Source organism: Canis aureus, chromosome 23 (genome assembly GCF_053574225.1).
Source record: "Canis aureus isolate CA01 chromosome 23, VMU_Caureus_v.1.0, whole genome shotgun sequence".
Classification (NCBI taxonomy): Eukaryota; Metazoa; Chordata; class Mammalia; order Carnivora; family Canidae; genus Canis; species Canis aureus.
This window is the reverse complement of record NC_135633.1, coordinates 31,115,504-31,128,873: the sequence shown is the minus strand read 5'-3', so window position 1 is coordinate 31,128,873 and position 13,370 is coordinate 31,115,504. Positions and strand designations below refer to the sequence as shown.

Genomic DNA, 13,370 nt, shown 5'->3' with positions numbered 1-13,370 from the left:
GACAGACATTCATTTCTGTGCCTCTCTTAGTTTCTAGTGGCTCCGGATGCTTGGCTTTTTGTTGTATCATTCCATTCAGTGTGTCTATAATCACATTGTCTATTCCTCTTCTTCTTCTTTTTTTTTTTTAAGATTTTATTTATTCATGAGAGAGAGAGAGAGGCAGAGACATAGGCAGAGGGAGAAGAGGGTCTATGCAGGGAGCCTGATGCGCAACTCCATCCTGGTCCCCAGGATCACACCCTGGGCAAAAGGCGGCACTAAACTGCTGAGCCACCCAGGCTGCCCTGTCTACTCCTCTTCTGTATCTTCTCCTTTATATGTCTATTCTCCCTCTATCTCTCCTTCAAAAGAATACATATGATTGCATTTAGAGCCCCCTGGATTGTTCAGGATACATGCCTCCTCTCATGATCTTTAACATAGTCACATCTTTTGCCATGTAATATTCACAGATTCCAGGGATTAGAATGTGGACATAGATTTTAGGAGAGCCATGATTCAACACTCTCCTTCTGAATTATATAATAATTCATATAATATTTAAACTCCCACCACTTCTCTTGTGTTATTGTTATCTACTATTTTAGTTCTATCTTGTTTCTTTATAACCACACAAATTAAGTAGTATTCTTGTTTCACACTGGCAGTGTGCAGATTTCCCACAAACTTATCAATATCTTTGCTCATCTTTGTTTCCTTTTAGTTCAAACATTCCATATGGAATCAATTTCCTTCTTCCTCTGGTACATCCTTTAGAATTGCTTTTAGTGACAGTCTGTATGTGGCAGTCTCTTTGTTTCCTCTGAAAACGGTTTTATCTTCCTTTCATTGTTGAAAGAGTTTCACTAGCTATAGACTTCTGCACAGACAGTAAATATTTTTAAGATTTTATTTTTTAGAGAAATTTTGGGTACACAGCAATATTGAGGGGGAGGTACAGAGATTTCCCATATAATCTCTACCCCACACATGCATACACTCCCCCATTATCATCATCCCCCACCAGAATGGTACATTTTTTTAAATTGCTGATCCTAAAAAAAAAAAAAAAAAAAAATATTGCTGATCCTGCATTGATATATCATGATCACACAAAGTACATAGCGTATTATGTACTCACTCTTGGTGTTGTACATTCTGTGAATTTGAACAGATGTATAATGACATGTATCCATCATTATGATATCAAACAGAATATTTTCACTGCCCTGAAAATTCTCTGTGCTTCACCTATTCGTCTCTTCCTCCTCCCTGCTCCCCAACCTCTGACAACCATTGATCTCTTTACTGTCTCCATAGTTTTGTTTTTTCCAGATGTCATAGTTGAAATCACACAGTACATAGCCTTTTCAGATTGGCTTCCTGCACTTACTAATATGCATTTAAGATTCCTCAGTCTTTTCATGGCTTGAGAGTTCATTTTATTTTTTTATTGAGTTATATTTGACATAACAACATTGTATAAGTTTAAGGTGTACAACATTGTAATTTGATAGGTTTATTTGCAATTTCATTGCCATAGTAGCATTAGCTGACACATCTATCATGTCATATAATTATCATTTCTCCTAGTGTTGGGAATAGTTCATGTCTTTTAAATGCTGAGTAGTATTTCACTGTCTGAATGTACCATAATTTATCCATTCACCTACTGAAGAACATCTTGAATAAAGCTGCTATATATATCAGTGTGCAAGTGGTCCATAGAAAAAGGACATAAGTTTCCAGCTCTTTTGGGTAAATTACAAGAAGGATGATAACTGAATCATATACTAAAAGTATGTTTAACTTCATAAGAAACCACCAAACTCTTTTCCAAAATAGCTTACCATTTTTGCATTCTCAGAGTCATTGGTACCATTGGTACCATTTTGCATCCTGTGGTCAGTGGTACCATGTACCATTTTGCATTCCCACCAACAGTGAATGAAAATTCCGGCATTCGGTGTTGTCAGTGTTCTGGATTTCGGCATTTGTAGTAGATGTGTAGTGTTATCTTATTTTAATTTTGCGCTTCTCTGATGACATATGTTGTGGAACATCTTGTCATATGCTTATTTGCTAATTGTATATCTTCTTTAATAAGGTATATGTTAAGGTCTTTGGCCCATTTTTAAAATCGGCATATTTATTTTCTTACTGTTGAGTTGTCTTATTTTTATTTTCTTAAGTTTTTAAATTTTAATCCCAGTATAGTTAACATACAGTGTTATATTAGTTTCAAGTGTGCATTATAGTGATTCAGCAGTTCTATCCCTTACTCACTGCTCATCATGATAAATGTATTCTTTAATTTCCATCACCTATTTCACCCATCTTCCCCACCACCACCACCAACCTCCTTTTGGGTAACCATCAGTTTGTTCTCTATAGATAAGTGTCTGCTTCTTGGTTCACTTCTCTCTCCTTTTTTATCCTCTGTGCTCATTTGTTTTGTTTCTTAAATTCCACATATGAGTGAAATCATTGGCCACTTGTCTTTCTATGATTTATTTCTCTTAACATTATATTTCCTATCTATGTTGCTGCAAATGACAATATTTCATTCTTTTTTATGGCTGAATAACATTCCGTTGTGTGTGTGATTGATATATATGCACGCCACATCTTTATTTCTTAATCAATTGATGGATACGTGGCCTGCTTCCATAATTTGGTTATTGTAAATAATGCTGCAGTAAACATAGGGGTACATGTATCCTTTTGAATTAGTGCTTTTTTACTCTTGGGTAAATACCCAATAGGGGGATTACTGGATTGTAGGGTAGTTCTATTTTTAAATTTTGAGGAACCTCCGTACTGTTTTCCATGGTGGCTGCACCATTTGCATTTCCACCAACAGTGGAAGAGGATTTCTTTTTCTGCCTATCATCCCCCAACATTTGTTTCTTATGTTTTTCATTTTAGCCATTCTGATAGGTGTGAGGTGATATCTCATTGTAGTTTTGATTTGCATTTACCTGATGATGAGGGTTGTTGAGCATCTTTTCATGTGTCTTTTGGCCACCTGTCTGCTTTGGAGAAATGTCTGTTTATGTTTTCTGCCCATTTTTAATTTGGATTGTTTGTTCTTTTGGTGTTGAGCTGTATGAGTTCTTTATATATTTTGGATACTAATCCTTATTGAATATGTCATTTGCAAATGTCTTCTCTCATTCCATAGGTTGTCTTTTAGTTTTGTTGGTTGTTGCCAGATATTGAATCCTTGTCTTATATGTTTTTTTTCCCTTTTATTATTTTAAATATATCTTCTCACTGCCTCTGGCCTCCGTGATTTCTGGTGATAAATCAGCTATTAATCATATTGAAGATCCTTTGTTTACAATGAGTCTCTTGACAGTTTGATTTTAATGTGTCTCAATTGGATCTTTTTTTTCTTTTGCAGTGCTAATTTTTTTACGTAGTCCCAATATTTTACAGTTTATTTTCACTCCTTGCCTCAGGAAATGTATCTAGAAAGGTACTGCTATGACTAGTGTCAGAGAAATTACTGCCTATGCTCTCTTCTAGGATTTCTATGGTTTCAGGTCTCACATTTAGGTCCTTAATCCATTTTGAATTTATTTTTGTATATGGTGTAAGAAAGTGGTTCAGTTTCATTCTGTGCATGTCCAGCTTTCCCAACACTATTTATTGAAAAGACGGGTTTTTCCCATTGCATATTCTCTCCTCCTTTGTTGAAAATTAATTGACCATATGATTGTGCATTATTGTTGAGTTTCAAGAGTTCTGTTGTATATTTATCAGACATGTGCATTACAAATATTTTCTCCCAGTCTGTGACTTGTCTTCTCATTCTCTTGACAGTCTTTTCATTCTTTTTTTCTTAGCACATTGAAAATATTATTCTATGGTCTTCTAGATCTTGCTGTTGAAAAGTCAGCTGATAGTCTAATTGCTGCTATTCTTTTGTAGGTGATCTCTCTGCTTTTTTAATATCTTCATTTTTGTCTTTAATGTTCTTAAGTTTCATCACAGTATGTTGTTTTGTTTCTATTTATCCTGCTTGACGTTTGCTGAACTTCCTTGATATGAAGTTTGGTGTCCTATCAATGACTCTGGAAAAATTCTCACCATTAGCTATTTGAATAATGCTTTCATCCTTCCTCTCTAATCTCATTCTTGAACTTAATTTAAAAGATTATATATATTTTAGACCTTCTTACTATATCATACATGTCTTTTAAACTCTCATATTTTTCATCTTTATTTCTTGGTCACCTTCTATGGAATTTTTTTGGATCACTCTTCCAGTTTACTAATTACTTTTTTGTCTGTGTCTGATTTGTTTAACCTAGCCATTGACTTTCTCATTTTAATTATAATTTCATTTCTGGAAGGTATGTTTGGTTTGTTTTCAAATGCACTTGGTTCTTTTTTTATACTCTCTTATTCCTTACTACCTTTTTCAAGCCTTTCTTTTAAATCTTAAAATATAATAACCACAGACATTTTATATTCCATCTCTAATTCCAATATCCAAAGCCTTTGGGGATCTGATTTTGCTGTGTTTTCCCTGGTTACCATTCATGTGCTTATTTCTGTGTGGGGGTGGGGTGGGGGGTGTGTTTAAGATCTAATGTTTAAGACTATACCTGTAGAAATTGTATAAGGTCTGAGTTAAGTTTTTATTCCACCAGAAAGGATGAGGAGTTGCTTCTGCCAACAGCCTGAAGACATTACTAACTGAACTACTTTTTTTTTTTTTAATTTTTTTATTTATTTATGATAGTCGCAGAGAGAGAGAGAGAGAGGCAGAGACATAGGCAGAGAGAGAAGCAGGCTCCACGCACCGGGAGCCCGACGTGGGACTCGATCCGGGATCTCCAGGATCGCGCCCCCGGCCAAAGGCAGGCGCTAAACCGCTGCGCCACCCAGGGATCCTCTAACCTAACTGAAATACTTTTAGATCTTCACTTGAGTTTGTATGGATTTGGTCACAAATTAGTATTTAGTTAGCAGTTCCAAGGAAATACATTTTCCTTCTCTATTGGTTAAAAGAGGGCAGTTTCTTTGTGGTCCCTTTCAGTGCTACAGGTTTATTTGTGGTTCATCTCTGCACTGAAGGTATAGTCCATTGGTATCCCAAGTGTATAAGGGGCTTCATATAAGATTGTAGGTCCCAGGCTTTACCTTCTGTTATCCATACTCAAGCAGCCATTGCAGTGATCACCAATGTTTGTTACATAGCCAAAGGGAAAAGACTGTCTTAATGTTCTCTTTCCATGATTTCTGCTTTCATGTAATTCCATTTTATTGTGGTAAAATATATAAAACATAAAATGTACCATCTAAAGTTGAAATGTGCAATTCAGTGACATTAGGTACATTCACATCGTTGTGTAACTGTCACCACCATCCATCTTCAGAACTTTTTTAACTCAACCTGAAGTTGTATACCCATTTAACAATAGTGGGTGTTGTCCCTTATCCCAGCCCCCAGAAACTACCATTCTACTTTTGGTCTCTATGATTTTGACTACTCTAGGTACTCCATATAAGTGGAATCATAGAGAATTTGTTTTTATGTCTGGCTTATGTCAATTAGTATAATGTTTTCAAAGTTCATCCATGTTGTAGCATATGTCAGAACTGCCTTTCTTAATGTGGCTGAATAATCTGCTGTGTATTAATCATATTTTCTTTATACTTTAATTGTTGATAGACACCTGGCTTGTTCCCACCTGCTTTCATTTCATTTAATTTTCGTTTTGCAAAGATTCTTTACTTTCTTGACAGCTCAGCATAATGCATTTTAAAAATAATTTTTAGGAGTATTTTATTCAGCTTTTTAAATTTTCTTTGGGAGGGTTCATCTAGATTATCTAGACCACCTTACTCCTAAAAACTAAAGTCTCGTACCTTATATGTGAAGACCTGAAGACAACTGCAGAGAACACATTTTTTACATTTTGTCTTTTGGGGGACTAGAGAAGACAAATTCTGAGATATGAAACAAATTAATACATAGTTTTATATGTTTAATTTCCTCCCTTGAGGTCTGTTAGGTAATTTTTTTTCCTTTTCTGTGAGAAAACCTTTAGAATATCATACGAAAACTCATCTCTTTCTTGTAGGATTTAGCATTCTTAACATGCTGTTTGTGCCAACCTCCACCCACTCCTGCATGCTACAATATCCAGTAGTAGTATTTGAAATTTGTACAAAGATACCAAAATCATAGACTGCTTGAACTAAGAGAATCTAATTCTAATCCCTCTCTTCACCATAGTGTCTTGAAGATGAGTTCACCAAGGTTAAGTGACTGACTCAGGGTCACAGGAGGAGTCTATGATAGCTAGAATTTTGATTGCCTTGGTTCTGTCTCAGCATACTGTGTGCTTCTGTGGCCTTTCTCTCTTTGGGGAGACTTTCTATGATCTGTTAATGAATTCTGAGCTTGATCTTTTGAAAAGTTGCTGTGGATGTTGACGAAGATGATCTGACACTAAAACATGGGTCAGAGTGGAGGCAAAAATCCTCAGCTGATTAACTGAAGACCAAATAGAGGTGACTTTACAAATTTACTCCAGTCTTGTCTCCCCTATTCATGGAGTCATTTTAGATAATAGAATGTTAGAGCAAAGAACTCTTGTGATCAGTTCAATCCCAAATTGCCTAAAGTGGCATTTGAGGATCCTCTGCCTGGAGCTTTGCTGTTACAGATGAGAAACTGAAACCTAAAACATGCAAACGATTTCCCCAAGGAACCCCAAGGTGTTCATAGCAAAGCTAGAGCTATTCCCAGGTGTCCTAATTTCTATTCTAGTGGAGGATTTTTTTTTTAAAGATTTTATTTATTTATTCATGAGAAACACATAGAGAGAGGCAGAGACACAGGCAGAGGGAGAAGCAGGCTCCATGCAAGGAGCCCAATGTGGGACTCGATCCCGGGACTCCAGGACCATGCCCTGGGCGGAAGGCAGACACTCAATCACTGAGCCCCACCCACTTGTCCCTCTAGTGGAGGATTTCCATCACATTAAGGAGTTTAACTTCACTCCTGATCTTAAGCTGTGCTCCACTTTCATGGTCTGTGTTTTAAGATTGTGAAATGTCCTGAGGTGGTTTGCCTCTGAGAATAAGCCAGAACCTGAAGGGTTAATAGAAATTGAACCATGAAGTGGGAGCCCTTTCCTCCTCTCCCCAACTAGGGAGCTGCTGGGCTGTTTCACTTGTACCACATGTGTTCCATTATGGTATAATGATGTAATTACCAGTAATGCTTCTGGAGTAGTGGTGGAGAGGCAGCATTCAAGAAAAGACTAGCCCAGCTCTCTCCTAAGAGCCATTTCAGCCTACTTCAGTCTATTAGATTGAAGATGCTGGAAGGCGAATGGCTTCAGCAGAGGGAAAGGTCAGATTTAAAAGCTTTTCTGGGCATGGTATTTATTGTTGCTTTTTTGACCTTTCAGGAAAGTCCCCTGTGTGTTTGTCCTTGATTCTTGCCTTTCCCATTCATGCTTGAAAGCTGCATTGCTGGCCCAGCCAGGTCATTGGCATAGATGGTTTCCTATGCGGTATTATTTGAGAAGGTATAGTCCCCGTCCAGATTATCAAGACTGTTGTCTTTCATACCACTGTTATGATGTCAAGTCTTTTTCACTCTTGAATATTTTAGTTTTCAACATTTCTGTACTAGTATATATATGTATATGTAAAATATTATTATATGTAAGTTACATATTATCTATGTAATTATGCAAAATATAAAATACATATGTGCATATATGCACACTCTTCTACAGATATGCTTAGATCTAAACAATTTATGAGATAATATTTTTAAATACAGAAGAATAAGAAATAGGCCCTAGTGCCTTGGACAAATACTTAACCTTTCTGTGCACCTCTTCTGAAACATGCAGGGTGCCACCTGATGATTCTGAGGAGGTAATCATTGTCTTGGAAACATAATAGACTCTTTTCCAAAGTTTTTCTCTTTGAGGAGTAGCCATTATTCTTTCAGTAATATCATGTACCTGCTGGACCCAAGGCACTGAGCTGGTGTATACTATGGGACATACATAATCAGAAGATTTTAGCTCCTGTCAAGAACTTTACTTTTTCTGTTTATTTGATGAGGATAAAGGAAAACACTAATTAGAATTGTAGAAAAGTGACTTTGCTATAGGTTATAGGAATGCACAAAAAAGTTTTGCTTACTTCATTGCTTCTCAAAGTGCTATCCCTGGATCAGTAGCATCAGCATCATATAGGTACCTACTAGAATTGCAAATTCTCATGCCCCAAGGTAGGCCTACTGAACCATACACTCCAAGGATTGGTGCCTACAATCTAGTGATTCTGATGCATACTGAAGTTTGAGAACCACTGCTTATTTTATGGCTTAGTACTAGGAGCCATTTGATAATGTGAAACCCTTATGTTTATGTTTACCCTGTGTCCAATACAGTAGCCACTAGCCACAGGTGATTATATAAATTTAAATAAATTGAGTAAAGTTATAAATCCAGTTTCTTGGCTTCACTAGCCACACTACAAGTGCTCAGTAGACACATGTGTGTGTGTCTACCACACTGGACAGTGCAGATACAAATATTTCTATCATTACAGTAATAATGCTGAGCTCAGGGCAATGGACATCAAATGATAGCATGAATCAAATCACTTGGAGAACTTAGTAAAACACAAATTGCTCAGGGCACCTGGGTGGCTCAGTCCATGGAGCATGCGACTCTTGTTCTCAGGTTTGTGAGTTTCATGTCGGGTGTATAGATTACTTAAAAAAATAATTTTAAAAACTTAAAAAAAAAAACTAACAAAACACTAATTGCTGGAGTCCATTGAAAGAATTTCTGATCTGGTAGGTCTGGGTTTAGGCCAGAGAAACTATCCTTTTAACAAGTTTCCAAGTCATGCTGATGCTCCTGGTCTAGAGAGCACACTTTGAGAACTGATGATCTACAGTAAGGATTACAGGTTTACCTGAAACCTGTAAACCTCCAAAAATTGAAGGCAAAATGTTGCATATATCCACCTAATACAAGTTATAAGATATAGGGCTAGTAATTTTAATCTGCTTTCAAATGAGTCAGCAGATCAGTCAGGAAAAATTTCTAGCTGCATTTAACAAAAATCTGAGTAGTAGCGACTTAAATGACAAGGACATTGATGTTCATTTAGCAAAATAAGAGGGAGAGGAAGTTTCAGGGTTCCTTCATTGATTTAAGCATGTCACCAAGAAAACCAGGCCTTTTCCCTCCTCTTTAGGGAATTCCTTTTTTTTTTTTTTTAAATCAGAACTGGATTAGCTGTCCACCCCAGCAAAAGGAAATTGATTTGCATAATTGCTTTAGACCAATTGTGATTCAACCCCTAGGACTGAGGATCAGAGGGTTTACCTTCTCTTCACCCTCCCACCCTGCTGACCATGGAGCCTCTACCAATTCTCTGAATAAAATATCAGTTCTATAACAAGATATGAAGAGAAATGGCTCTTGAGTTGATAGGGATTTGTGTCTGTCTCTGCAAGTGACTTGGAAAACATTAGGAACATCTGTTCTGCATCTTTTCAGCTCATCATAGGTTTTCAGCTTTGCTAGACACAAGTAGTGCCTGGACATGCTCAACTGTGAAGATTTACTTGGCTCTGTCCTCTCATACCTCAGGATAGGTCTGCAGTTTTGCTTCTAATGGGGGTGAGGTGGGGTAGGATTTAAAAACCCAATCCAGACCTCTGGGAATCAGCATGAAGTCAACCTGAAGGCTAATACCCCTCTGACTTTGGCCCCCAATTCTAAGAAGAGTTCTCACCTTGTTCCATTTAGTTAAGTCCCTATCTTGTGCTTAGATTCTTGAGAGATTCCCATTATTCTTTCTTTCACTACTTCTTTGAGGACTAGAGTGCTATCCTAAATTTTGGGACCAAACACTTGGATTCTGCTGCCAGGCTGTCTGCATGTCTGGATCCCTGCTTGTCTCCTTTCATCACTATGCTTCAAATGCTCTGCTATGGAAAGAGATCATGTCTTAAAATGTACAATTTGAGTCTTCCATATAGAAATGATAAGCAAAACCCTGGGAATTAATGAGATTATTGAAGGAGATATAAGAGAGGAGAAAAAAAGACTGAGAACACCTACCGCAGCCTACTGAATGAAATTACGGGCATGGTCATCTGTGTTTTTATCTATGAACTCTACAAATCAATAGACCTATCAGTCACACACAAACCAACACACATTCATAGACCTAATAGTGTTCATTGCGGGCTTGGGAGTCCAAACAAAGGTTCCTTTTTTTTTTCTCTTTTAAGATTTTATTTGTTTGGGGATCCCTGGGTGGCGCAGCGGTTTGGCGCCTGCCTTTGGCCCAGGGCACGATCCTGGAGACCCGGGATCGAATCCCACGTCAGGCTTCCGGTGCATGGGGCCTGCTTCTCCCTCTGCCTATGTCTCTGCCTCTCTCTCTCTCTGTGTGATGACTATCATAAATAAAAATTAAAAAAAAAAAAAAAAAGATTTTATTTGTTTGTTCATAAAACACACACAGAGAGAGGCAGAGACAAGGCAGAGGGAGAAGCAGGCTCCCTGCAGGGAGCCTGATATAGGGCTAGATCCCAGGACTCCAGGATCATGACTTGAGCCAAAGACAGACGTTCAACCACTGAGTCACTCAGGTGCCCCAAACAGGTTCCTGATGAAAGAGATGATGGCAACTGAGTTGGCAAAGCTCTCCCTCAATGTCCCTCACCCTCAGAGCAGTTCTGCTTTAATTTATTTTTTTGTATTATGGGGTTCTGCATGTTTTGTATGTAAAAAGAAAGGGTTCCACCTCTTTAAAAGAGGGGGAGGGGCATACACTGACTAATCACAGACAAGTTGCCTTCCAACATAGACTTTGAGCTCCAAAGCTGGAAGCTAGAAACAGGTACTAAGCTGTAAACATGTGAAGCAGAAGTATTGTACTTCACTGTTTTAGGAGCAGGAACTCTGACCCCTTTATTCTCCCATGGTTTTGAGCTGACAGTTGCCTCAGTCAACAGCTGGATACAGTACTCAATTGTTTGCAACAAAAGTCCTGCAAGTCTGTTTCCTCTAAAAGCTTCTTCTGTAACTTCCCTGCCCCCATCCTCCCAGGACAGAAGTGGGCACAAGGGGAGAATGTTTCAGTTCCCCTGCTGGGTTGTGGGTCTTCCTTTCACGCTCTGTCCAGAACGTCTAGGGAATTTTTACTTTCCAGAGTTGCTTACCAGAAACAACTTGGCAGAGTGTAGTTTGGGAGAGGATGCTCCAGTTAAAAGAGCACAAAAGCACATGTCCCTGTGACTTCTTAACGTGTGTGAAGGGGGAGCCAAGGAGCTTTAGTAAAATTGCAGTTCAAGCCAAATCAGGAAAGGAAATGAAGAAAACCCAAAACACTACAGTTTGCATTTAGGGCATTTAATCCCTGACTCTCAATAACACACCCTTTAGGATTATGACAGAATTTCAGTATATGTTTGTATATCCTTTCTTAAAGTTCTTACTTGGTATTATACTATACTCATACACCGAAGTCAACTGTTTTTATAATAAAGTATGAACTTCAGAAAGTGAACTTTGGCTGCTGGAGATTATACAGGCAGCAGAGCAATTCTCAAAGAGGAAATGCATGAGAATCTGAGGGTTTAGGGGGAAGATTATTTTTGGTTATAAATGGAGGGCCTTTGTTTAAAGTTGAAAAACATGATCAGTCCAATCTTACAAGGCTCAGAGAGGGGCACTTACCTGACAGGAACTCAAAGTTGATTATACAAAGTTAATCCCAGAACCTGAGTCTCTTTCCTCTCTGTCCATACTGTCGGTCCCCATCTTGAGTTGGTCCTGTCCAGACCCTGGTTTCCCAGGGCCCATTTTCTGCAGCTCAAGTCACCTTCTCGATCTGTTGGCCTGGCTTCAGGGGAGATGGGCTACAGCTGGTCTGAGATAGGAAGACTGTGAATTTATTTAAACTTTCAGCATGACCCATTTGCTTCACTTTTTCCACTGTGATGAATGAAAATAGAGACAAGAAAATGTTTCACAAGATGGGCAACTCAAAGAGAATAAGGAAAATGCAGAATAAGGAAGTGTGCGATTTGTTTTTGCTTTTAAAAAGAAGCATATTTACAGAACTTCTTGATTTTTTTTTTTTTTTTTTTTTTTTTTTTTACCTCTGTCATCTGTGACCCATTCGCCTGTTCAGCCAAGATATTTTGGCTTTTTTTCCCTGGGAAACCAGTGGGTGGGTGAATATGGAGGAGCCAAGAGTTAACAAAATACCAGCAGATGCTGGAGCCGAGTGAGAGGATTCTCTCCGGCCTCCCAAGCAGAGGCATACCCCATTTCTCATCCTCCCAGCATCCCCTGAAAAAGATGGCTAAAATTCCCCTTCTTGAGAGGATTTCCTACTCTTCACAAGGAAATCTTCATAACACTTCTGTCTCTGGGTAATCTTGGCTTTGCCTTTCGAAGGATGCCCTAAGCACTGTAGGAAATAATAGCATTGTCTTTGAAGTCAAGCTTACTGTTTGGAGTCCAGATCCATCACTGAATCCAAATCTACCATTTGCATCTGGGTGGCTTTTTTTGATAAATTTATTACTTTCTGAACCTGTTTTGTCATCTGTAAAAGAGATATAGTGCCTATCTCATCAGATTTGTTAGATTTAAATTAGATAATCTGTATAAAGTGTCTCACACATTGCCAAACACCTGATTAATCTCACTAAATTACAAAGCTTTTGCAATACCACACCTTTATGTACAGCTTCCTGTTTTCCCTGTAACTAAGAAGTGGACAATAGTAGCCCCCCTTTTTTTTAAAGAGAGAGAAAGGGGGGGCACCTGGGTGGCTCAGTGGTTGAGCATTGGCTCCGGGCATGATCCTGAGATCCTGGGATCAAGTCCCACCCAGTTCAGGCCCCCCGCTTCTCCCTCTGCCTATGTCTCTGCTTCTCTCTGTGTGTCTCTCATGAATAAATAAACACAAAAAAATCTAAAAAAGAGAGACAGAGTGTGTGCATGAACATGGAGGGGTGTAGGGGAGAGGCAGAAGGAGAGAGAGAATCCTAAGCAGGCTGCATGCTCAACATGGAGATCGATTCAGGGCTCAGTTGCTTAGGACCCTGAGATCATGACCTAAGCTGAAATCAAGAGTTGGACACTTAACCAACTGAGCCACCCAGGCGCCCCAATAGTAGCTTTTAACTTGATTCTAGTGGCAGTAGGAGAAGTAAAGTGAATTAAATGTTTTTCCTTATCAACGTTAAGGAATAATGTACACACAATAAATCTGTTTAAATTCAATGAGTTTGTCAGTTGCTTATGCCCATGAAATAGTCAAGATACGGAACATTTCTCTTAGTCCCAAAAGCTTCCTCT

At 38.4% G+C, this 13,370-nt stretch overlaps 1 protein-coding gene and 1 long non-coding RNA gene across 2 annotated transcripts in view; one reads left to right on the top strand and one right to left on the bottom strand.

The window, feature by feature from the left end:
- GAB2 (GRB2 associated binding protein 2) overlaps nucleotides 1-13,370 on the top strand; it is a 192,404-nt gene that overhangs the window by 55,027 nt on the left and 124,007 nt on the right. The window lies entirely within an intron of this gene.
- LOC144294968 (uncharacterized) lies at nucleotides 10,484-12,043 on the bottom strand. The gene is made up of 2 exons (XR_013362304.1): nucleotides 11,736-12,043; nucleotides 10,484-10,662 (listed from the first exon to the last, which is right to left on the bottom strand). It is a non-coding gene; the product is annotated as an uncharacterized LOC144294968 (long non-coding RNA).